Genomic DNA, 27,998 nt, shown 5'->3' with positions numbered 1-27,998 from the left:
ATATATATATATATATATATATATATACACACACACACACACACAAAAGAAATAATACCCATTTCTTAGAACTCATCTAAAGATTAGCAAAGAGAAAATACATTGAAACTTATTTATTAGGCCATCATAACCTTGATAACACACATCAGTCCTTTTCAAAGAAAAAAATTAACAGCTCAGTATCCTACAGAAAAAATATAAGAAATAACCCTTAAAGATTAGCAAATAATATATACACCACACATCAATTTACCTAAAGGGATAAAATCAGTGGAAAACAGAATGGAAGGGAAAAATGGCAAGCAACAGAGTAATAAAAGGAAATATTCCACTTTTAGTAATTGGTAGAATCATGAGACAGTAAAACCAATAATGGAACAGCTGACCTAAACAGTACTTTAGACCACATTCACCTAATAGACATATGCGGAATATTCCACCCAAGAGCACACAGGGAACATTATCAAGGACAGATCACATTTAGCATATGAAGAAGATGGGAATCAAATCAAGTGCATTTGTGGACCAATGGTAAGAAACTAGAAATTAATAAGAGAAAGAAAGCTGGGAAATTAATAAATATTCAGAAATTAAGTAGCACACATCTGAGCAATCAATAAATCAAAAAATAAACCAGAAGGGTAATTAGAAAATATTTTAAGACAAGGTCTGGGTGTGCGGCTCAGCAGTAGAGTATGTGCTTAGCATGTGTGAGGCTCTGGGTTCAAGCTCCAATTCAAAAAAGAAAAAAGGAAAAATATAAGAAAATTTCTTGAGACAAACAAACACAAAATCACAACACATTCAAACTTACAAATTGCAGCCAAAAATGACCAAGAGGGTAGTTTAGTTTTTATTTTGTGTTTTAGTTTTACTGTTTTTGGTACTGGTGATTGAACCCAGTGCATTAGCAGTGAGCTACGTCCCAGCCCTTTAAACAACCACAAAAAAATTCTTTTTTGAAACAGAGTTTTGTTTAGTCATTAAATTGCCCAGGCTGAGCTTCCACTCCTGACCTTCCTGTCTTAGCCTTCCAGAGTGCTGGGATTACAAGGGTGACCACCAGGCCTGCAGGAAGAGGAAGTTTATAGTGACAAATACATTGATGTTAAGAAAAAACAATCCTAAGTAAACAACTTAACTTTACACCTCAAAGAACCAGGACAAAAAGAGCAAACTAAGTTAAATTTTGAGAATATTATGCTAAGTGAATTAGGTCAGTCACTGAAGGGCAAATATTCCCTTGTATGCCATATCTTAATAGTCAAACTCATAGGTGCAGAGAGTGGAGTGATTACTGTCAGATGCTGGGTGAGGCAAAATGGGGAAAAGAGCTTTGTGTTCTTAAAAAGTCTCTGAGACAAGACTTTTCTGCTGAGCTACCTTCATAATACTGATTTTTATTAATGCTAGAATAAAAATTTTAAAACTATACAAAAATTCTACATGTGTATTAAAAGTTGCTTGTAATAAAAAGTAGTAAAGAATGCATTATCAGTATACAAACAATATCATGGCAAAGTTAGTTTTATTATAGGAATCTAATATTATTTAAACAGAAATGAATTCATATATGTTATTTCATTCATGGAATATATCAGAAAAAATTATATATTCACCTCATTAGACACAGAAAAGCAGTTCATAAAATTTATTCATTTTATAACCTAATTGTTAGTTTGTGTAGCAAATCTGAAAAATATTTTTAGAATTAACATTTAGTTTGGTTACTGGGTATAAGATCATCATTAAAACCATGTGTCAGCAGCAAACAAAAATAAACCTAAAACTCAAATATCATTTATACATCTTCAAAAAAGCCAAATGATTAGCCTAAACTTAGTAAAATATGTATTATACCTTTGCAAAGAAAATTGTACAATATTATTGGTAGCAAATAAGGAAATTAAGATACAAAATTAAGCACACAATTTTCATGACTAGTGAGAATTAGTATTGTTAAAATATCAATTCTCAAATGTCTATATATCAAGTCCATCTGTATATTTATCTATTTAGTAAAATAAATCAAATGTTACCAGGTCATTTTGTAGAAATTGGCAAGCTGTTTCTAAAATTTATATGAAAAACTTATAGGGCCAAAATTGTAAGATTATGTTGAAAAATATTGAAGCATGTACACTGGCAAATATAACTACACTATCAATATAAATCTATAATAAATTAAGAAACAGTGGCACATGATAGGATTGACTGATAGAACAGTGAAATACAATAGCCTGGGAGATCTCGTCCCTTAATTTTGCCTGATTTATGACAAAAATAGCATTGCAAACCAAGGGCCAAGAGACTAATGAATGTAATAAGTAATAGCGGGTCAACTTTATATCAAGATGGAAAATACTAATATTGACCTCTACTTTGTACTATATCTAAAAATCAAAAATCAATTCCAGGTGATTGTAGATCCAAATATGAGTGATAAAACAATAAAACTTCTAGAAGAAGGGGGATGTTTTCATCACATATGTGCAGGGAATGGTTCCATACAGAGGACAGAAAAACAGTATCCACAAAAAAAGATTGCTAAGTTTAATTATTTGTATAATCAAAAGTATATAAAAGAAAAGCCAAGAATGGAAGAAAGTAGCTGTCACAAATATAGCCTTCTAAAGGCTCCTAGGCACAATATACAAAAGGCACTTACAAATTAACATAAAAGCACAACCATAAAATGGGAACATTGCCAAAAGACTTAACCGGACATATCAGATACTCAGTTAAAAATTTGAAAAACAAAAGTCAATCGGAATAGCTACAATTAAAAGCACTGACAATACCAAATATTGGTGAAATATTGGAGGGGCTAGAACTCTTATTCATCGCTAGTAGGGATGACGTTAGTACAGTTACTTTGGAATGTGGTTTGGTAAGATTTCCTAAAATTTAATACAGCCATGCCTATGACACTAGGAGCAGAAGAGAACATGTTAGAAATGTGCAGATATGTGCAGCAAACAAAAATGTTCTTAGCAATTTTGTAATAACAAAGTCTAGGAAAGAACCTAGATTTATACCAACACCAGAAAGGATAAGTTGCTCCACATTTAACTGCGGAATAGTATTAAGAAAGTAAAATGAGCAGATCATTTCTGTAACTGACAGGTGGGTTAATTAATTAACATAATGTTGAATGACATCAGTAAGTCACAAAATATATTATTTTGCTTCTATTTAGTATGAATTTCAAAACCCAGAAACCTATTGCACGGTTTTAGAAGAGATTACTTACTGCTAACTGGGCAGGAGGTGCTGGCAATTCATGCTAGGGCACGAGGTGGGGGGATTCTGAGCCATAGCAAAGTGCTTATGCTGATAAGATCACTTTGAGATAATTAAGCTATAAACTGTCCACATTTTATATACCTATCATAAGTTTTGAAAAATAAATACAATTACATTACACATAAGAGATTAAAGAATTGGATAAACATTAAAATTCTTACCTTAGCAACCTTGCATTTTAAAAGATGCCTTTAAAATTCTGAAAGGGAAAATCCAGGGACCTAGAATTCTAAGAAATAAAAGATACTCATTCCAGTAAATTCTCATTAAGTTCATCTTTTCTACACTATTTCTAAAGAAATCCACGAGAAAAAAAATCAAAGTCCTTTAGAAACAATAGAACTGAACAAGGAGACAAATAAAAAGAAATATGAATAAGACAGCTGTGCTTAAGGCCTGGAAGCATTTTATATCATCTAACAAGTAGTATGATAAGGAAAGTATATGTTTTTAGGAATGTGATAAAACACAAATTCTTTCTGACAACAAGAAATAGAAATAAATGCAATAAAATTCTCCAAGAGATTTACAAAGTAGTATGAGAAAATCAGGTTACATATTTGAAGCAAAATGAAATTTGTCATTATCTTGAGTAGGTAAAGAAATATAACAGAATACATTTGACACTGATGCTGAAATCCTCTAGGGACTCAGGTCAAAGGACATAGGGCCACCTCTTTGTGAGGTCAGGTACACCATTGATTTCTGCTTAACCATTATATTTTCAATACTCTCTATTAGCTCATAATTATCAGAGCCAAAGTATGATTGTACAGTATGTTTTATAAATAGAGAACAGACTACAAATGCCACACAACTTATTTAACATTGTCAAACAGTGCAATGATTGACAGATTCTGATGAGTGGGGGAAATGGAGGCTGTAAAGGCCAAGTGAGAATGTCAGAACAATAAATATCCATCTAAATCAACTATTCTCAAAAATTTCTGAAGCTGAAATCTGAGGAGTCAAAAATAGAGATCTTACTGTAAGATTTAAAATATTTAGAAATATAATGAAAAATATAAGAGGTGAAGAGAGAGAGTAGGTGGGAGAAGTATAGAAAAATATGCTAAATATTCCTTGGGTCATCATAGAACCTTACCAGATACTGCTTAATACTGATAAATTTAGATGTAAAAGTACAGATATCTTACTTAGTATTACCACTAAAAGGCCTAAAATAGAACCAGTCAAAAATTGTTGGCTATGAAAAGAAGATATGGAGAGTTGAGGTCAGATGCAGATAAGAGGATAATCTCATTTTGAACATCTCTTTTTATTTCTATATTTCACTTCTCCATTTTTCATTCATTTTATTAAATTAATAACTAATAAAATTCCTTAAATAAGACAAAAATAACTTTAAAGGAATTACTAGAAACAGCAGAGTAGTTTAAATAGTAGTCCATATACACAACTCATGTTCAGTCTCATGCTAATGATCTTAGCCAATGCTCCACTATAAAATGGTCCTTGTTTTGCTTGATGTTGTAATTTGCAAAATTAGCTATGCTTACAGTTCTTTCCTTGTGGACATGGATTTTTTTCCCCATGACCTACAATCGGTTTGCCCTGTGACTTGCTATGTCCTATGGAATACTAGCAAATTTGATGCAAGGGGCTTGGCAAGTATTTGTAAATTGGTATCTACCCTCTCTTGAGCTCTTGATGCCTGAGACATCTTGTGAAGAATTATGGGCAGGTCAGCTAATGATGAGAAGCACATTGTCCCTGAGGGCTGGGTGACATCCAGAATGTGAGGCCATGGTAGATTATCCAGCTCAGTAGTCAATGACCTGAGAGCTCTGCACACACTACTGAGTGACCCTGGCCTTTTGACTATCATAGTCTCCTCAGAAGACTGTGAATAAGTAACAAGATCTTATTCTATAAGATTCTTGAGTTGACTAGAAAAAAAGACTGAATGTATCTTTTGGTTAATTGTATATATTTAATAAGTTTACCTTTAATTAGGTGGTGAGATTTTCAGGACACAATATTTATGTAACTCCCTCTTCATTGTTCAGTGTTTTGTGTCAGAAATGTTCTTGCTAAAAATACTTGTATCTATATAGGCTCTCACAAATCTACCCAGGATATGCTTTGTAATGCACTGCACATCACACTTGCCTTGACATACTGCCAGAACTCAAAAGAACTCCTGGGTAATTGAACTGGGATTAAATATTAGGGTTTGTAAACTGTAAAATTCACAAGGGAACATTAGTTAAAAATTGTTTTTTAACTATTAGAGGTAAGGATTTGCTGAGCTAAATTCAAGTAAATCAGTGAGTATTTCCAAGAATGTTCACATCATCAGAGGTAATGAAAATGAAATTGCTTTAGGAAATAATCCAAAATTCTCCTTAAAGCTTAGGTTTAAAGTGCAATGTGTGTATTTAAAAGATTGTCAAATGGAAGTAAATGATAAAGGAAAAATTTAACAATCTAGATTCACTACAGTAAAAAAGAAAACTAGGGGCTGAGGATATAGCTCAATGGTGGGTTTAATTTCTAGCACTACAAATATGGGGAAAAAATTTAGATTATATTATTTGGACTTTTGACAGCCAGTTCAAGGATCAAAAGTTATATCAAAGTGCCGAAACAGTTCAATGTGGAAAGAATCACTTTTTAATAAATGATGCTTGAACAATTGTATATCCATCCTGTAACAGACTGTATTTGAACCCCTTCTTCAAACATACACAAAAACTTAATATAAAATATATGACATACCTAAATGTAAAAGAGAGTGTAAACTCATATTTTAGCTAACATACAAGAAGAAAATGTAGTAAATCTTCATAACAGTGAGTTAGATTAACCAAAGTCTTCTTAGATAAAATATCAAAAGCATAAGTGGCAAAAAAGAGATATTACACTTCATCAAATTAAACACATTTGTGATACCACCAAGAAAGTGAGAAGATGATTTTCAGAAAAATTTCATATATGTGATAAAGTTGTGTTATCCAGAGTATATGTATGTATAGTATCTCAGTAGACCTTTATCCAAATGAAGTGCATATGGTAAGCACGTAAAGAAATGCTTCACATTATTAATCATCAGAGAAATGCAAATCAAAATTGCAGTAAAATATTTCTGGGAAGAAGCACAGTAGCTTTGGAAAGCAACCTGGCAGTTCTACAAATGGTTAAAAAAAGTTACCATATGACCTAGCAATTCTACTCTTAGCTACATACCCCCCCCAAAAAATGAAGGGTTTTGTCCACACAAAACTTATACATTATATTCATAGGAGCATTATTTATAATAGCCCAGAAGTGGAAACAATCTAAATGTCACATATGTGAAAAAGTTCATATATGTGATAAGGTTGTGTTACCTAGAAAAAAAATGTATGTAGTGGTACGTTGGTTCATGAACTTAATTTGTCCTATGATTTTGTAAAAGGTGGCCACATTTATCTCAACTGAGACAAATACAATGTGGAATATCCTTTCACTATAATATTATTTGGCCATAAGAAGAAATAATTATACATGATATTACATAGATGAATCTTGAAAAATATTAAATGGAAGAGTCAAGTCACAAACAGCCACATACCATATGATTTCATTTTTATGAAATGTCTAGAATAGGCAAATCCATGTAGGCATAAAATAGATTAGAGGTTGCCAGGGACCTGTGAGCAAAGGAATGGGGAATAGGGTTCTTTTTGGGGTGATGGAGTGGTCTGAAATGAGATTGTAGAGATGGCCACAGAGTTATACACTTTAAATGAGTCACTTGTATGGTCTGTGAACTCTAATAAAACTGTTATGTTTTAAAATGTGTACCAGATGACTTTCTTGGTCTTAACAAATACAATTGGATTCAAGGAATTTAAATATTTAAGAGTTATATTGAGGAATCTTTCATTTTGAATATATGTTTTTTAAAGAGCTAGATATATTAAAGTCAAATCTGCTAACTCAGGACAAATGTCCTGAATACTAAAAGAAGAAAATATTTGGTATTTTTCCCTTGGTAAAAAATTAATATATTGCTCTAAATTTGACATATTCCATTTCTGGGTAGTCTAAGCTGTTATTTAGGAGGATCATCGAAATAAGTTATGAAAAATTTTAAAGTATCAAATATACATGAAAACAAAATAAAAAGTTGGGTTTTTAAAAAGTTATTTTTTCTAACATATTCATGTGAAAAACACATGCTAATATTTCATCTTTGTTTTTTCATTCAGCGTGCCAAAGAAACAAGCAAGGTGTGATATTTTAATCATCTGTGTTGCTTTAATATTCTAGTGACATATTTTCTTGCTCTAAGTTCTACACAGTCATTTCTCAAACAGACACTATGAGAAGAAACGAGGAAAACTTTTATCTCATTTTGCATGAGAAACGCATCAGATGAATTAATAAATACTAAAACTATTTTATAGGAAAGGGTTAGTAGGCAGTGGGATGTAAGGAGAGAGAAATGAAATCACATTACTTATTATTTTTAGAGCAATATAAGATTGATTTTAAACATATAATCAGTGACCTGGAAGGGTTGAAATTACCATTTTACATTTAAATTAACTCCTAGTATATGCTTTTTAATTTTTTTCTCCCCTGCACTGTAAAATTCTCAAAACCAAGAAACAGATAACAGGCACCAAAGCATATTTAATAGAAAGAATAGATTATACTGCTGTACTGCACAGTAGGGTGACTATAATTTAAGATAACCTATTATATATTTTTGTGAAGATTGATAAGAGGAAATTAGGCTTCAAACATAAAGCAATGACAAGGAGAGGGAAATGTTAATTACTGTTTAGATCGGGGCATGCTATATGCATGTATTGAAATATCATATTATATCTCATTAATATATACAATTAATACATGTTAATACAAATTTGAAAAATTTATATTGTACAAAAAGGATTAGTTTCTTACTTAAAGAATGAGGAATGACACAGATTGCTTAATAATACTAACAACAATCACTTGAATTCTGCATTAAATCAAGTGCCTTTATTTGGTCCCTAAAGCATTTTTAGGGATGTATTATTATTTTATGTCATAGATAAAGTAGTAGAGATTTGATACATATCAAATTATTAAATGAATCATTTTGGTAAAATTGATGGTACATACTGAGGACTCAAATCCAAATCATTTACTTAGTGCTAGAGAAGGGTCCATTCAATGGGTGACATTTTTGGCCGTAGGCAGGCTTTCCAGGTCACTCAGGATTCAGAAGGTTTGTGAATGAACAGGTAAATATATGTTTCCTAGGAGTAACTGAGTGCCTCACATGTATCTTAAACACATACATTTACACGTACCATCTGCTATACTCTTGAGGAACCCAGAGCCTTTGGGTTTTGCCTCATTTGTAATAGAGCTCAATAGTGTCTTTTTACTTTCATTCTTCTGAATTCCATTCCATTCATATTTTCTAGCTTTGGTTAGCCTGCCCTTTTTTTGAAAACAACTTTCTTTTTTGTGCCAAATTTAAATGTCAATTTGAATGGATTAAGAGGCTTTGATTGGATCAAAGGGATGCAATACTTATCTCTGGTTAATCCACTGATGCCCACTTGGCTCCACCACACCCTTTGGCCCTATGACCTTTCTGCTTTGGAGCCAACCATTTCAGGACTGAATCCTGAAAAACTGTGGGCCAAATAAAGCATTTCTTCCTTTAAGTTTTGGGACTCAGGTATTTGGTCCCAGGCACAGGAAACCTACCTAAAATATACCGCCTATCATTTCCATCCTTTAACCCTATGAACAACCTATGGACCTGCAAAGATCTCATCTATGCTCTTTCTCATGAGTAAATTTCATATGTTCAAAGGTAGCTCCACTTTGTAGAATGTTTTTTCCCACCAGTTTTGATAAATTGTGTAATAGATTAGCATTGTCCATGAATGTTTGTATTCGTGCCTCTCCCTGATGTGACATCTTATTGGGTAACTATCTTTGACCCAATTTTATTCTATATAGTTCTGGTTGTGTTGACTCTACTACCAGATCCATTTTTCCTATCTGGTAAATAGTGAGTTTGTTCTTTGTAGTTTAGATATGAAATCACAATCCAAGCTGGGCCAATGAAATCAAGTTTAAAATTTCTCTTTTAACTACCAAAAAAAAAAAAGGAAGAAAAAAAGAAAAAAGTTTATTTGCTATTTGTTCGGTCAAGAAAAAAAATGGGGATATATAACCCTAAAGCCCCTAGGACTTAACACTGCAGAGAGATCTCCAACAGTGGAGCCCACTCAGAGGAAAAAAATGCTGACAGGAAGAGAGATAAAGGTTGAGAACATCAGAACATCACTTTTCACACTGAGCCAATAAAGTCTTTTTTTAAGTATAAGACCATTTATTTCTATTCTATGAATTGCTTCCAATTCCAAACTTTCTATATTCTTCACCAACTTGGTTGCTATTATGAACACTCTTTACTAAGATAATATGAATGAAGGATGTATCCAACTAATGTCCACATTATTAACATGGTGAATAATACATAAATAGAAAGCAGACAATTTAATGGGGGATGAGGTTGGTTAAAGTTGAAAGTAGTCTTTGAAGACCTTTATGGCCCTGCTAAAGATTTTAAACTTTAAATGGCACAAAAATGCCATTAAAGTTATTTGAAGAAAAGGGTGACATAAAGTAACCTCTGTTTTATGTTTAAGTAAAAGTCTTTAGAGATACAAGGAAAACTATCTTTAACAGCAAGATGCTTGAAGGAGGGAGAGGAGTTATCTATCAGGTAATGAAAGAGAAGGGCTGAGAAATGATGAACCTTGCTTGTAGTGTTTTATTAAAGAAATAATGGAAATGCTGGTAAAAGTTGCAAAATTTCACAACTGATTAGTCATAGGAATAATCAAATAAAAATGTGTGGCTCTGAGCCAGAAACTTTCACAAAATTTCCCTTTATCTTCTGTATTATATTATTTTACTCACTGGTGCTCTATTAAACTTCTACCTATTTATATTTAAGGAAGCTATTGAGCTTATTCTCATATTCTTCCCTGAATTACTTCAGGGCACTATTGTTAGAGCAAATTTATATTTGCATTATATCTGCACTTTAATTTTTTCTTATTTGTATGGGTGAAATGAAAAATGTTCTTTGATTTTATCAAACTATATTGTAATTTTATTTTTGGTCTGATATCATAAATAAATTTTTTCTTAGAAAATATTACTGCAAGCCACCCTAAAAGAGGGGACCTTCAGCAATCACTGTTTACAACGTCCTTGGATTTCTTGGTCCAGGAATTCAAACAGATTACACAAGAATGATCAGCTATGCTGTGTGACATAAAAGACTATGTGTGTGATGACTTGACTGTCTAAGCCGACTGGCACCAACTGGGGACATCTGGAGTTTAGGCAGGGGTGACTTGAAGCTTAGGGTGGGATAACCTGAAGGCTGGGTTCAGGTGGGGCCATCAACTCCATCCCTGTGATGCCTCCAGGTGACTTGGGCTTCCGATGACCTACCAGCTGGGGACAGAGATGTAGGAGCAGGTAGAAAACTCCAGAAGATGCAGGCTGAAGCTGCATGGCTAGCCTCAGAAGTCACATAACACTTCTGCTTACTCAGTTGCACCAAGAACTCACAAGGCTTCTCTTGGATTCAAGTTTAGTTGACATCAAAACTAAGTGAAAGTAAAGAGTGCCAAAGAACATGCATTTAATTTTTATAACTGACATACAAAATGCATAGACATTCTTTGACAATTTGCAAAGAAATTATGCTTTTTGGGTGTAGTAGGCAAAATTCAGCAAATTAATGATGCTAAAACAAAACCTACTACTAAAGCACTGTATTTCAGCAAATTCTTAGTTTTACTCATATGTAATGTTCAGTTACAAGTATTAACTCTGTCTTCATATGAATTTTTTCAACAAATATGTACATCGCATTGAGTACATGCCAAACATTCTTTTAGAGCAAGTGTTCATAATCTATGACCATGGGCCAAACCTGGATTGCTGTAAGCTTCTGTTCAGTTTGTTTCTACCTTTGTAAGTGCTTCAAAAGAGTCAAAAGATGAATAATACTCATTACTGTTGAAAATGATGTGAAATTTCAATTTTAATGTCACTTATATTTATTGGAACACAGACATTTATTTACTCATTCACAAATTATTCATGACTATTTTCACAGTTCAATGACAGACTTTTGTTATTTGCAATAGACACTGTACAAGTGTTAAAATGCTTATCTGGTTAAACCATTGCAAAAAATATTCACCAACTCCTGGTCTAAGGTGTACAAGATTGATAAAACATTTATAAATCCTTATCTTTTGGGACTCATATTTTGGTGAGGAAATATACAAATGGAATACATAGTACAGCTAAGTAGGAAGTCAGGAAAGAGTGATATGTATATAGTATAATTCAATACAATATAGTATAATAATGCCAAGTATAATTCAGTATGATCTCATATTAACTTGATTATATCTTTAAAGGGTTTAATTACAGATAAGATCACATCCATAGGTGCTGATGGTTAGGATTTCAACACATATATTTATGGAAAAATACAGTTTAAGACACAACACCAAGAAATAGATGTGTTGTAAGCCTTGCAGTTACTTTTCTGACATTATTTCAAGTTTCTCACTTTTACTCTAATATGTAGGACCTCACAGCTCTAAAAGTTAGTACAGGAACAATGGAAAGAAAGCCCAGAAAATGGTGAGAAGGCCTGCAAAAAACACCAGAAAATCTTAGAATGAATGGATACACAAGAGAGGAATAAAAAACAGAAATGTGCAAACAAACAATCCCCTATGGTAAGCTCTTCTGCTTCTGAGACAAATGTCATATGTGGCTTCAATCTTCACCCTTCCCTGCAGCTGTGCCCTTGCCATGGCTCTGTGAAGAGGACATATTTCCTGCCTCTTGACTTGGAGCTGAATCGCCTGACTTGTAGCCAATGAGGATGAAGAGACAGAGTGTCAATTACACATCACAAAAATCCTTCTCATTTCTGACTCTCTCTTGAGCCTTGTCATCCTGGAGAAGAGAGCTGTGTCAACTGCTTCAGAGACCTGCTATAAGGGGCCCAGCACACTCATCTCGTGGCCTGAGGCAGAATTGCTCACTTGCTGAAGATTCTTCAGGCATATCTGATGGAATAAATGAATCTTGTTTTAAGACACTAAGTTTTTGGGTGGCTTTCCATGCAGCATTATCATTGCAAAACCCCACACAGTAGCCATAATATGCTCATAAGTATTTGCTTCAGCTGCCTGCAGTGCTTGCAATCATATCTAAAGGACTAAAAGAAGACAATCCAGTACTTATATAGGAATGTGATGATATGGAAATCAAGAGTTATACTTCACATGGGCAGGAGAATGGAAGAATTAGAATATGACATCCCATGAAAGAAGGAAAATTAGTAGGGCATCTCCAGTTGGAAGAAGTACAGAAAATAATAACTGTGAAAAAAAATTCAAGTTTTTAGAAAAATACATTTGTTTTACTATGCTCTGTTTGCTATAACAAATTATTGTATTCTGTGTATAAGTATGAATTTGTTTCTCATTGTTCTGGAGGCTGGAAAGTCCAAAGTCAAGGTTCTTGAAGAGTTGAGCTCCTAGAGAGGGTTCTCCTCTCTTGCCAATGACTGCTTGCTTTCCCGCTGTGTCCAAGGTGGGGTGAAGGAGGAGAGGGAGAGAGGAGAAGGCCTTGGCATCTCTTTCAATTTGTGAAAGCACAAGTTCCATTAGACAGATCAGTGCCCCACTCTTATGATCTTACTTAACTTCAGTCATCACTTTGAAGATTCCATCTCCATTATAGTTACATGGGTGGCTAAGGCTACAAGATACGAGTTTTAAGGGGATGCAAGTTGGTCCATAGCAATAGCTGAACTAGACCCGGTAGTTCTGAATTCTTCTCAAGTGAGAGTGTGGAAGAAAAACAGATAATAGTAAAAACAATATTTCTGTACATTGACATGATATGTTGTATTTTTACCATTTGATTTCCATAATACCTAATGCTTTATACTGTGATAGCAAAAAGATTTATAATAGCAAAAATAAATTAACATTGAAGATAGAAGACAGAAAATAGAAAATACATCTCACCACATGCTTGACATTATTTAATCTCATCTAATTTTACTTGTATTACACTATTATCACTTGTTCTGTGTTTTGAGAATCACAGAACTAAAGAAAGAAAATAAAAGGTTAATCAATTCTTCTCCCCACTTTACTTTTCTGAAAGGAAAGAAAGGGAATGAAAGGATATGAATAATAAAAGAAGAGAAGGGAATAGAGGAAAGAAGAAAAGAGGGAAGTGAAGGATAAGGAAGGAAGTGGCTATTTACTTTCTAGGTATATTTTGAACTATGGAAGCATTAAATTAAAAAAAAAAATCTTTATACATCAGTTACCCAAGGCTTGATTAAAATTTGTTTAATGAAGTAAAGAATTTACAAAGACCCTAACCCAGAAATCCTGCCAGTGCTCCAATATTATTGATTTTCCCTGAGAAGAATAGATAAAAGAAATTCCTATATTTCTGGAGAAAAATATTATCCACAGGCCTTCTCATTTTTGTTTCCATTTTGTATACATTTTCATCTTTGTTTCCATGGCACCAAATAGTGCTTCAGAAATTGCACTTTTGAAATGCTGTGTCCAATCCTAGGCTGTGCTGTAGAGCAGGGAATGGGTCTTTAGGATGGGTCTGGGTGGGATTGTCTGTTCCTTGTGTTTTTGTTCTATTTGATGTCCTCCTTTCTTTCAGACACTTACAGTGATAGAGGCAACCACCTCGAAAACATGTTTTCTTGTCTTTCTCTCCTGTATGGCTGCACCATTGTGAATATATAAAACCTCCACACCACTATGTGCCAAGATGTTCCTGTAGGTGAGGAAGGTACATTTTTTGACTGGGTAATATAAATGACCTAAATTTGATAAATGAGTAAAGAGCTTTACTTTTTTCTTATAAGATATTATCAGTAAATAGGCTATTCCTGTCTCCATTTTTCTTTCCATTCAGCCATCTTAGGATATGGCTTTCTTGTTCACTCTTGTTGGTTCATGGTTTTAAGACGGCTGCTTGAACTCTGGTGTTGCTTTCACATTCCTGCCAGAAGAAGTGAAAGAGTCAAGGCAAAACAGCTAACCAAGCCAAATGTCACCACTTTTCAATAGCTTTCTCAAAATCTTCTACCTGTGACTTTCATTTTCCCTCTCTGTCCCACAGCTGCACTGTCTCATTACACTCTCAGTGCAAGACATCCTGGAAAATGTAAGGATTTTTTTTTCCGTTTTAGTTGTTACTCTACTTGTTTCCCCCTACTTAGACATACAATGTAAATTGTTCTTAGAGCATAAATATTAGATCTGATATGATAAAGTTGGTATGGCTGGGAAGGAATAAGTTTATGCTCACAGATCATAATGTGTCATGCAGAGCCACAGGGGAGCACTGGTATGGTCAGGAGGCAGAAGACAGGGACCAGGGAAAGTCAATGACAGAGCCTCTATGAAGGTTTCCACAAGTGGGGGATGGTAGCCATGGCAAGCAGTTTAGGATTAGGCCTGGATAGTTGCAGAATTCAAATGGGCTTCCAGACATAGGTGGTCTCTAGTTGCCTAGTGGCTGGCCCAGTGTTGATTTAGAGCAGGAGAAATATTGGCTTTGCGTGGAAGAGTTAGAAAAGGAAGCACCTATGGCTTACTTCTCATGATTAGTTGTTTTGTCTATAAAAGGTGTGCTCATGGCCATAGCCCCTGCTGTATGTAAGTATTGGCTAGCCATGAGAAGAACAGTTTCTCCTCAGGCAGCAAGCTTTTATGATGTCAAAACATCACAGAATATAGGAAAAAATGTTTTAAAAGATTAATACACGGCTGTGGCAAATTGTTTGCAAAAATGACAATAATTATCCCTCTCCACTTTTCTACTTTCCTTGTAATGTGACTCTAGACCTCTCTATGAGGTGGCATCTCCCAAGGGCTGGCCTTGTATCTGCCTTTGGTCCATAGGATGCACTGGAAGCAATTTGTTCTAATTCCTAGGCTGAGTCTCTATCTCAGTTTTTTTTCTGCCCCTATAAGAGAATATTTTACATTGTGTCATTTCTAAAGAATAGGACTTTTTCTGGCTCCTGATTCTGCAGGCTGGGAACTCCAAGAACATGGCACCGACATCTAATAGGGGGTCATGCTGTATCACAGGAAGATAGAGGGCATCACATGATGAGAGATAGTAGTTCTAACCAACCCATATCCACTGTAACTCACTCACTCCTGTGATAATTACATTAATCCATGCATGAGGCTGGCCCTCTCCCCAGATCACTTCCCACTAGGCTGCATCTCTGAATACTGTTACAACGCCAGTTAAATCTCAGCGTGAGTTCTGGAGAAGACAAACATTAAAACCACAACAGCTTCTAAGGGACTTTAATGCTTTGTCTCACAGTGGGAAGTGCACTGATCTATGACCTGAATAACCCTGGGCTGTTTTTCTGGATGGCAAGGGACACAGGCCCCATCACCACTGTCATCCAGCCAATAGCCAGCCCACCTCCAGGAACAGAATTGCCCCGATGAAAACTGAGTATCTCAGATACATGAATGAAATTAGCGGGGACCATGAGAACCACACAACTAAAACAGACCATGTCTCTCACCGATAGAAGTATGAATGGCTGTTGTTTCAACCTACTAAGTTTTAGGGTGGATTATGCTCCATCAAATATCAGATGATAGAGCTATCTTATGTTAGTATGGTACAAGGTACAAAAGGATATTGTTCAGGCAGGTAGCTGTGTCTGTCATGGGATTTACCGATATTTTCAACTCTGTCCTAACCTTGGAACTCAATAGAACTGATATCTTTCAACCTTATTTTAAAATTTAATAAATATGAAAATTACTTAACTGTTATTTTAAAACAAAGTAGAGAGATTCACAATGTGTACTGATAGGGGCAGGTTATTGTGTAGGGGCCTGTGCTTCCTCAGCCTCTCATTCGAGAGGACCCCAAAAGCCCTCCTGGTAGCATGGGTCATCATGAGGCCCATGGTCTTCTATTGCTTAATTCAGATCCAGGTAGGGCTGATGGGTTAGATATCAGGACAAAGACATGCTGACTTGGAAGATTAATGAGATGCATGAAAGTCCTGTGTAGATCATCTTCCCCAGGCACGTAGGTGAAGCCATATCATCTACATCTTAGGCAGCATGGACACTTCCCACAGCATACCAGGAGCCGGCACCAAGAGGAAGAATACAACAGTGACAACTGTCTCCAATTTGGTATCTCAGCAATTGAAACTAAGACCAACAACAGTTATGTCATGGAACTTGGAAGGAAATACTTCTAACCATGGATCACAAATCTTCTCTTGTAAACCTATTGTGAATATTTGTAAACCATATTTTGAAACACAACAGGAACATTATAAAAATAAGATGTTAATACAAAATGTAAAAATCCCAAATATTAGGTCATAAAAGTTAGTATTTTGTGGTATCTACATTGACTGCTGCAATATGAGATTATATTTCAAACTATAGTTTTACATATTTTATTACTAAAACTAATTTTTATATATTTTTGATAATTAAAGTGAGTCAATGTCTTATGTTAAATGAAGAAATTTTAAAATATAATTTTATACATGATAATTATTAAATATTTTTAATGAAATAGATTATACATACATATATGTAGCCTATTGCATAATCTTTATATGTGTTGTCATTTCTTCTCTAATATGATCTTGAGGCATCTCTAAAGAGTGACTGGCCTGATGGAAATGTGAAGGATTTGGTTTGGCTCTTTACAGTGTGCCTTTTGCAAGATATTTCTTCCTCCTGACAGATGCCCAATATCCAACTGTCTCATGTATGATCAAGGGTCCTTCTCACGGGAAACTTGTTTATACTGGCAGATGCCCTAATGACTGTCCTCTTCTGACCTGTGTCCAGTCTATTCTACCAAGACAACCACTGTCCAGCAGAGCCTTGATCAGGAAGAAGTTAGGTTTGGATATGTTGGTCAAGTGAGACACAGAGCAGGCAGCACAACAGAACACAGAAATAAAAGAAGCAGTAAATTACTGATAGATCTGTGACAGAAGAGAGATTAGAGCTGAACAGAAGGCTGGGGTGCTCTCTGCTCAATTAGCAGGTGCAGAGCAAGAAAGAGAGGGAAAGAGCCCAAGGATCTAAGGATTTAGTGGGATCCAAGGCAATTTTCCCTTGGGTGTTTCAATGGTGGGTTTAGAGAAGGTGGGTGTGGGTCCCAGGTGCATGCTGTGACTTAGAAATGGTCACTGTAGCATAATCCACAGGCCATGTATGTTGCAGAAGTCAGTGGGCCAAGCACAGTAGCTGTGTCTGTATTTCCCGTAGAGCGGAGGTTACCGGGAGGTAACTCAATTCAGCCACAGAGAGAAGCAGGCAGAGAACTGAAACCCTGCCAAAAGTGATTGGGCCTTGCTTTGGCCTGAGGTAGCTGTATACTCAAATTTATGCTGAAGCAACATAGAATTACAAGGATTGACCACAATGTGCATTTGTATATGCATATAGTTAAAAGGAAAAATTCCTTAGGCCAATTATATCAAGTAGAGTTTATATGGGCAAAGAAAATCAAAACAAACCAAACCAAAGTAAAAATTATTCAGTGATCAAACAGCTCCCAGAACCAGAAGTTCTGAGAAGTCTAACTAATGAGGCACCTGGGCAACATTTATAGAAAAATGGAAATGAGACACAGAAAACATATTTTTGGCCACTGCTTAGTCAATCAACAAGGCAATTGGTTACAGCTTATTAGTTAATTGGCTACAGGTCTTCTATAGCCAACCAGAGGTTAGTTACTAGGATTAAATACAATATTGGTTTGGTGTACTGGGCCCAATGCAGGAACTTAGTCCAAACTTATGGCTTTTACAAATTTTATTTAATTAGTCATGTAATTCATATTTACTTTTTTCCTAGTACTGGGGCTTGAACCCAGGGCCTTTACACTGAGATGTATTCCTAGTCCTTTTTAATTTTTGAAACATTGTCTTGGTAAGTTGCTCAGTTGACCAGACTAGACTCAACCTTTTGATCCTCCTACCTCACCCTTCCATTGTGCTAGAATTTTAAGTGTGTGTCATCACACTTGACTTTGAATTTTCCCTAATGTCATTTCATCAGCTCATATGCATGAGGGTAAATAACAGAGGGTATGATGATGAAACAGGAAAGACATCCCCAGTGAAGGAACCCTGTCATGCTGTTGGGTCTCAGTGTAAGTCTTGGCCTGCTGTGTGTTCTTACAGACTCTTAGGTGCTTATTTCACCTGGGATCTTAATGGGGTATTAACCCTTTCACATTGACAGAGGTTTGATTGGCCATGGCCCACTTAACCACTGCATGCGCAGGATCTGAACTGGCTTCCCCCTTCTAGTCTCAGTGTCCTCCATCTGGGAATCTCATTTGTTTCCTGGATGTGTAACAACATTTCTAAAATAACTGTTGCTTAGCAAATCCTTTCATGTGGTGGACTCTGGAAATAGTAGGTCAAATCAATTTGTCCAGGATGATTCTTATTAGAATTTATTTTCAATAAGAAAACATCTGATGATCTTGGACCAATTCAATGGAGAAGTGCTGACATTTTCAGAGGTTAGAGAGGAGAACAAATAATGAAGACCATCTTCTCAGTTTGTTCCAGAGGGGTGATGGAAGACTGGAATTACATTCTTCTTTGAAGTTCCCTGACAAAGGGCCATTTTAAATTAATTATTGTAGAACAGTAAAGCTTTGGGCTGATGTAGTCATATCTTTATGTTAGAAACTCCACACGGTTCATAACTAAGTGCTTGTATTAATCTTCTGTCCTAATTCACCACAGACCTGCTTTCTGAACATTGCCATCTGTAGCAGGTCTGGTTTCACTTTTTAGCAACAGGCTCTGGGGGCAGCAAGGAGTCATGTAGCTTTACCAACTTCCCACAAAGTTGTAAAGAATAATTACTGAGGGGACAGTGCTGTAACCTGTTTGCACCTCACTTGAAATAACTGTGTCCCGGATGCACAGCTGAGATTTTCCAAGTAACAATAAATGTACTTTCTCAGTTTCTTATTCCTTGCTAGCGACCTGCCAGGAACAATTACAGGTGAGACTCTTCTTAGGGAGACCAGACTTTCACATACGAAAACAACCTCAGAGAGTTTTTGTTTTGGAGTCCTTATTTCTGAATTCTAATATGGATTTATCTTACTCTTTGTTCTAATCACAAACCTATGTGGGGAGCATCCATATTTACCCATATTAGAACACATATAAGTATATTGATGGGAATCATAAGGGACTAAACTCAAAATTAGGGGAAAGGACTTTTCATACTTGTGGATTCATTATCTGAAAAGAATTTCAGAAAAACTCCAGGTATTGGAATCAAGGCTTACACAGATGTGTGGCTGAGAGTATTTTGGGTAAGATCATAATACATGATGACCCTTAGGCTGAGAACAGATGAAGGTGAGGAGGAATATCAGGAAAAGTGAGGTACATTTTTTAATACAAGCTCTAGTTGAGCTGAGATACTGCCATCACAGCGGCAGAATTTGAGATGTCTGAGGAAATCCAAGGAGAGCACTCACCACACGCCAGATGCCCAGGAAGAGCTTAGGAAATATTTGTTGCAGGTCTTCAATGGGGCAAGGTACTTTTTACTGGACTAATTTAAATTTCAGAGCAATTCCACAAGTAGGATGCTGTCATTATCACCACATTACAGAGGAGGCAACTGATAGCAGAAAGGGTAGGTCACTTGCCCAAGGTCACAGTACTACTAGCTGAGAATTCATAATTTAAATACGAGTCTGTTCTGCTTCCTTGTTAGTCATTATTGTTAGTTAATACCAATTAACTATTGTTATTAGCTGTTAGTATTTGTTAATAATTATCCTCCATACTGCCACTAATACTTGAACTACTTTCAAATGTTATCTAGTATTATTACTGGTAGAGTATCATTAGAGTTGTACAATTTTAAAGATCTAAAATGTGTAATTCAGGCTACTGGAATTCACTTTTTTTCCTTTCATTAATTAATCTTTCTCATCTGGTATTCTATCCAGGACTGGAAATAGGGACCATATCACTATTGTAGTCATTACATTTCACTGACATATTTTTAACCCTTTTCTTTGGACACATGGTGAGTTGTACTTCTGCATTTTCTGAAGGTAGGTGTGGCTATGACTCACATTTGGCCAATGAAATATGAGTGGAAGTGATTAGTGCAGTTTCCAAGCAGACATTCTAAGAGCCAATGAATAGCATCCTTGTTCCTTCAATGACAATGACAAAGAAATTCTGAGTAACAATACTGAGTAGAGTCATCAGACATTCCCATGATGGGCATGTAGCATGAGCAACAAACAAATATTAGTTTAAGCCCTTGAGATTTTATTCTACCCTGATCTGGCTGCATCATAACCCAGTCAATCAGCTAGGACTGGCTAAGTTATGGTGCAGTAACAAACAACTCCATAATGGCATAATATAGCTTACATGTGTACAACATGGGTCGATTCAGTACTTTCCTTTCATTTCACCATTATTGAGGAACCTAGTGGGAGAGGGAAGCTGCCATCTTTGAACTTCCTTATTGCCATGGCAGAGAGCATGGCAAACCATGTGGGTTAAATTATAAATGTTTTTCCAGGGACTAATGTGTGCCACAGTTGCTTACAGCTGTGTGTGTGTGTGCACGTTTGTGTGTGTGTGTGTGTGTGTGTGTGTAGAATTAGGTATTGAACCCAGGGCTTTCACACTGAGCTACATCTCCACCCCCTTATTTTTATGAGACAGGGTCTTTCTCCATTGTTAAGAGCCCAGACTGGCCTCAAACTTGAAAAACACCTGCCTCAACTTCCCAGAGTGCTGGAATTACATGCAAATGTCACCAGGCCTAAGCTTGTCTCTTCACATCTTGGGAAACTCACCTAACCACAGCAGTGCAGGAAATAGCAATCATAATCTCTATTCTAGAGATCTAAAAGTACTTGGTAAATAATACTGATATATTTCTTACAAATCTTCTATCTTCATATTTACATCATCTTTCGCACACAATATATATATTGTCAATTTTACATTTTCTGTGTTATTTACAAATATCCTAAGTGTAGAAAGTAATTTGCTGGCAATTGACATCTTATTTCCAGGGTTAATATAAATGCATGTAGCTTATATATAATCCAATATATACAGGTTTTAAAGTAAAATCTATCCAGATAAAATTTTCTTTGGAACTTGAACAATTTCTCTTAACTTATATAGAAAATATTCTTTTGGAAAGATCATGGTATCTATTTTCTAGAATACTTGTTATCAGAGTCCTTTCAGAAAGTATTAAGGTAGGTTCAAGGGTATTTAAAGGCACATAAACACTAAGGGTTTTGCTCATTTTCACTTTATCCAAGAAATGTTCATTGTGGTTATGTTATAATGCAAATTAGAATCATTTTTTGCATTGCCTATCATGTATACCTCATTACCACTGCAAAGAAATGACTGTACAGATTATTAAATTTGCAACATGATTAATTGAAATTTGCCTCAATTTCAAATCTAAAGCTTACTTTTGTATGCTCAAAATTCTTAAATATGTCACAGGACACTACACCTATTTTTTTTTTTTTAAAGACTGAGCAAAATATCAGGTAAACTGTATCTGGTACAGTCACCATCATTTTTTCACTTTGATAATGAATCCCTCCAGCTTCTGAATGAGTTCCCATAAATGACCACTCATTTGGAACTTTTGATAATTCACTTTGATCCCTTCACACAGAATCTAAAACAGCTGAAGTCCAACCAGCTTGCATTCATAGAAAATTAGATTCTACTCCCTAGGAAACACCAGGGACAGGCAGAATGTGAAGATCAATGCAAATTAATGGCATATTGCCTGATGCAGATTAAAACTGACAGAAGAAATGTAGTCTCCTGGGGTTAATCAAGGCCTTCGCAGAGATCAGAATTTTATTCTGAAATCCAGCTTCTTGTCTGTGGTCCAGATGCTGTGGACACAGCACTGCTGCATGCAGTAAGAAAAGTACATGCGTCCTGGAGTTCTGGAGCTTTGGAGGTAGGAAAAGGGAATGGAATCCATCAAGGTAATACTTGTCAAGTTTCCATCATGTTTCTCAGACTTTGATGATCTGAATGATCTGTTGCTGCAGGTATCCAGCAACAATCTTGTGATCGGAGTTCACAAATCAACTCATATGTGCAATGCATGAATAAGTTTCTTCCTTGATTTCGCTGCTGGAAAGCCCAGAGTTTAATCTGTGGCACAATTTAAACATTTTTTTAAGAACCTAGAACATTTTTGGATACTGTTTAGTCTTTACTTTCTCTGAGCCCATGCACTCTTTTGTTAATTATTTTAATGCTTTTGATAGAAGCAGGCAGGGAATGAATGATGCATAAATTAATTCAATGCATTCTTAAGGGTGAATAGCAGTCTTTAAAATTACAGTGATGGGATGAAGATTTACCAAGCATGAAAAATATTATGAGGCCAGAATATCTCATAAGCTGCAGGATACATAAACCTATAATGATTGATGAGGTAGCTGAAATGAAATCTGCTTGGATTGACTGGTGGCCAATCTCAAGGCTATTTTGAGCTAGAAACACATTAGGTTTTCATGGAAATACTAGGAAATATAATCAAGGCCTAGAGAACAAAGCAAAAGCCAGCTGATTTGGATTAAAACAAACAAATGTAAACAAAAAAAAGCAGGGTGTGATATAAATAAGAATATTTTCTGGAGCATCAACTTTGAAAGTAGAAGGCAATGCTTCATTGTGAGAAGAAATGGAGAGTTGTCATCAACATTAATATACTCTTTGCATTTCTTGGGTAGCTCATACCTGTGAGGGTTCTTTATATAACTAACTTTCCTAGTGGATCTGTTGGGATAGAAGACAGTTTGTATTTTGGTGGTAGGATCTATGGCGTCCTGTGTAGACTACACTGCAATGAGACAGGAAATACAGATTGTTATCTTTAACTCCTGTGGCATGTAGAGTTATCGTCCTGGGGTTGGTTTCATATTTGCCCATTAAGCCCTTGTTGACTGATAGTGAGTTCATGGGAGAATACAAAGTTACCTGAGATAGTAACTTCTTAGAAATTGGAAATAGGTCAGAGGCTCTGATTGGGGACTGGTGGCTGGGTATTGTGTAGAAGAGGAACATTTTGAATGGACCAAGAAGCTATGGCTGAGGAAAAATAAATGGTATATCTGTGTATTGTAGGTGTGTGAGTGTGTGTGTGTTTATGTGTATGCATCCGTGTCTTAGTGCAGCCACACGTGAAGGTGAAGCTGTGCTTATGGAAAGTAGGTGAGGTTGTTATATAGAGTCTCTTGTGATGGCAAGCATGTAGATTCAGGGTATGGGAGATAGCATAATAGATCTTGGTCTAACGACATTTTTAAAAAGAGCTTTACAAGCCAGGAATGATGCTGCATGGCTGTTATCCCAGCATTCTAGGAAGCTGAGGCAGGTGCATCATGAGTTCCAGCCTAGCCTGGGCAATTTAGCAACTTAGAAAGACCTTGCCTCAAAATCAAAAAGGACTGGAAATGCAGTTCAGGGCAAAGTCTTGGGTTCAGTTCCCAGTACTGTAATAAGTAAGTAAATAAATAATAAATAAATAGCTTTACAAATATTAATTCAGTTCTTAAGCTTCATGATGCAAATGCTATTAATATGCCCACTTTATAAGAGGAAATTGAGACACACAACACTTGAATGGCTTTTCCACAATAACTCAACTTCTGATAGCTGGGCTTCAGACCCAGATAGTGAGACTTCAGGCATACACACCACATCATGTCAACTGTGCTATTCTAAGTCCCCACTAGAATGGCCATGTGCACATATGGGGCTATCAGTACATCAGGAGTGGCAGGGTCAGAGCAATCTTCCAGCAGCAGCCTTGAGTTGTGCTCCAGTCAGCCCTCTTCTTGTCTCTAAAATCACCTAACACCTAGATTCTATTTTTAAATGTGAGCATCAAATATAAAATGCACCCCCTTCTTTCAAAAAGAAATTTATTTCCAGAGACTTACTACCTTCATCTTCCTGCCTCCTGGCTTAGGAGGACCATATTTTTCCATTTGGAAGGCACAGACTGATTCTCGGCCTTCTCTCTTATTTAAAATAAGTTGACCGTTTCCTCTGCAGTGAACGTCTTGGCAACGAGTAAGTCATCTTTTGCCAAGCTTCTAAAAAGTATTAAGTTCTTTTTCATCTTTTTCCCAGGAGCATGGGTCCCTTACTAGGCCCCAAAATACATAATGGAAGGAAGAGCGCAAGTGATGCTCCGTTGGGAAAAGGAATCCTGGCTCCCAGTTAGAATAAGATTCAACAGGACACTGTGCCTGCTTTATAGTTAAACTCTCAGAAATGGGACTCATTAGAGTCCCTAAGTACTGACACGACCACCAATTATCTCATGATTCTTAGAGCATTGCTTTTGTCACAGGAGATCACGACCAGACAACTGTCTCCTTGGCAGGGAACATCCCTCTATAATAACTCCCTGTAAAGACCATTAATGGTGACACTCTTCCTGCCTCTGATCTACAATATGTTCCAATTACAATTGACAAGTTATCAGAAGACAATCTACTGCCAGGCAGGAATATTGAATGCTTCAGCTCTGCTATTTGAAAAGGGAAGAGGACAGGAAATGTTAATTTTACTCAATAAAATATCTTTATTCTAAAATAAACAATTGAAGGCAAGTGTGAAAAGGAAGGAAAAGAGAATGACATGACAGTGACCTTAATTGCTTTTTATAGCCCCCCCGTCCCTTTTTTTTAAAAAAACAATACCGCTCTAGATCTGTCTCTTTCTCTGTTTACTTTAAATTGTTTTTGTAATAAGGAAGATTTAAGGGATGACAATTACCTAGGAATTCTAATGGCAATTAAAATGTTATCAAGAAAAATTTTAATTCCAACTAAAGGAAAAAAGAAAAAAACAATATCATTAAAATATCTGCAGTGACATTTTAATTCTGGAAACAAAACTCTTCCTAGATCTCATGGGTAATGCTTTGTGTATGGAGAGACCTTTTAAAATAAATGTCACGTAGGATAGGGAGGGCCTACCTGCTCAGTGCAGAACAAGCAGCTTTGAGGAAGGGCCACCTTGCCCCTCTGGGGTCTCAGAATGAGGATTTACATATATAGCCCATTACATATATAGCCCATGCTTGGGGGACTGAAGCACTCAGATTCAGCCTGGAAAACAGAGCTATTAAGTAATACTAAGTGAGGGCTTTGTGATGGGAAGCAGTGCAGACCTGGAATAGTGGACTGAAGAATCAAATGATGAGCTGCTAACTACTTTCACTGCAGCACTGGTGTGGGAAACATCAGAACTTGCAGGAGCAGACTGTACTCAGGGCATCAGACCATGAAAGTGGGATCATAAAAGGAGGAGCCAACCAACAGAGATCTCACCTCTGTAGATCCATAATAAAGAGCCTGGTGATGGACTTGGGGCTGCCATTAGCCAGCAGGGCTTGGAATGAGAAGGAGAAACAGGACAAGGAACAGAGAAGATCCGGACACGCTGGCTGGGTCAGCCACAGTGTCTACTCAGTCCTCTATAGCATCACTGCTCCATGACCGTGGGAGAATAATGGCTTCTCTTTCTTTCACTTGCTTCTTTCAAATCTGATGCCTGCCCTTACATTGGGCAACTCTGACTGGGATCAAACACAGAAAGGATCCTGGAAAACACAGTTCCTAGGTAAGCCAAGTTGACATAACACAAGCAGCAGGCTGGCTGTACAATAGCTTGTTTTCCTCAAGTTTTCTGGCTATTTATTCACTCAGTAAACACCCACTGAATACTCATCTTTGTTGAAAACATTAACATCACAAAAATCGTCTATTTTTATCTTTAAGGAGCTCAGAGTTAACAGGGGAAATTTTAAAAAATTGATGAATTCAAGACAATAAATACCATATATCAGATATGTACTGATATACTGTTTTGGAATATCAAGGAAGACAATCAAAAGAAGAGAGAAAAGGCCCTCCTTAAATAAGACATGGTGGTTAATACAACCCAGCAATTCAGCTGTCAGGTATCCATCCAAGTGATATCAGAACATATTTGCACAAGGACTTTTAAAAACAGGAACATTTAAGGAATAGCCCCAAATTGGAAATGATTGAAATATCCATCAACTGGTGAATATATAAACAGAATTTAGTGTATTCATAAAATCAAATATTATGCAGCAATCAAAATGAACACCTGCTGATACATATAATAACATGGATGAACCTCAAAAATGTTGTAATAAGTAATAAAATAATAAAAATAATGGAAAATTTGGGTCTGCCTGGAGCTGAAACTAAGAACATGGATTGTTTACTACACATAGCAATGAGGAAACTGAGGTTGTTAGAAGGTTGTTAGAGGTTGTTAGAATACACCTATATTGAATTTACTGAACTGTGCACTTAAAATGGGTGAGTTACATGGTTATATAGTGTATATAATAAACCTCTATAAAACTGTTATAGCACTACTGTTTTATCATTTTCACTAAGCTTCATTCCTAGGCTTTAAATTTTTTTTTGTTTTGAGATAGGATCTTGCTAAATAACTAAATTGCCTGATTGCCTTGGGATGTGCTCAAATTTACAATCTTTCTCCCTCAGTCTCCTAGACTGCTTATAGACTCCCAGACTACCAGCATGTGCCACCATGCCCAGCTGATAAATACATTTGCATGTGTGAATTTTGCAATTCTGGGTTTGCTAGTTGGAGACTCATCATATTAGACTAACACTAGCCACTGTGACAGATACATTAAAAAGTAATAGAGTAATTTAGAGCAATAAAATGTTCCTGTTGCTGGCATTGGTCCACAATGCATGCTCCCTATGAGCAGGCAGCCCTCCTTCAAGGGGTTTTCAGGTTCCTCCAATCTGTGACTCTTCATTTTCAAAGCAGAGTCTAAGACTATGCTCTTCAACAGAATCAAAACATAGGAAGTCCAGGAGAGCCGAAGCACCATTGGTGGTGGTGGTGCTAGTGCACAGGTTGCAGGGAAGGCCTATTAGTGATAGGCTTCACTCCTAGTCCCAGTTATTGAGGAAGACTCTGTCACATGGCCACATTGAAAGCCAAAGAAGGCTGGGAAGGTAGTCTCCCAGTGTGCCTCAGAGGTAAGAGGAAACTGGTCAAGTACAAGCTGGGTTAAACCATGTCAGCTGTATTCCCCTCATCTCTTTAGAGGTTTGCAGGGGATACACTGAGACACAGTGGGCTCACTGTCTGTACTGACTCACTTGTTCAAAAGGAGTCCTTCCTGACCCTGATGACTGTGAGTGTGCCAGTGCTGATCAGACAGGATTTTCTGCTGCATCATGCACAGCTCTGATCTGCCTCTGAAATAGCAGCAGAACTCACAGAGCAAGATTTCACAGATACCTGAACCGCTCTGTACTTATAAATCAGACTGCAGCAGAAGTTCCAAGAAATTGCAGGTAGTATCACCCCTCTTTGACACTTCTTTTGTCTTTGTGGGCTTGAGGATTCCTGTGTTAGGACTGTGATTCTTTCACAGCTAGGGGAGAGGAGGGAAGGTGGT

The 27,998-nt window shown here is 36.3% G+C and overlaps 1 long non-coding RNA gene across 1 annotated transcript in view; it reads left to right on the top strand.

Moving 5' to 3' along the window:
* Positions 1–27,998, top strand: part of LOC110348284 (uncharacterized) — a 210,387-nt gene continuing 182,389 nt past the window's right edge. Inside the window, exon 1 of the long non-coding RNA XR_015441965.1 lies at positions 1–27,894. This is a non-coding gene — a long non-coding RNA (uncharacterized LOC110348284). The remainder of the gene's footprint in view (positions 27,895–27,998) is intronic.

Source organism: Heterocephalus glaber, unplaced genomic scaffold (genome assembly GCF_053883595.1).
Source record: "Heterocephalus glaber isolate CG9 unplaced genomic scaffold, H.glaber_assembly_v1.0 deba00001532, whole genome shotgun sequence".
Taxonomy (NCBI): domain Eukaryota; kingdom Metazoa; phylum Chordata; class Mammalia; order Rodentia; family Bathyergidae; genus Heterocephalus; species Heterocephalus glaber.
Note: the sequence above shows the minus strand (reverse complement) of the source record. Positions and strands in the feature narration are given on the sequence as shown.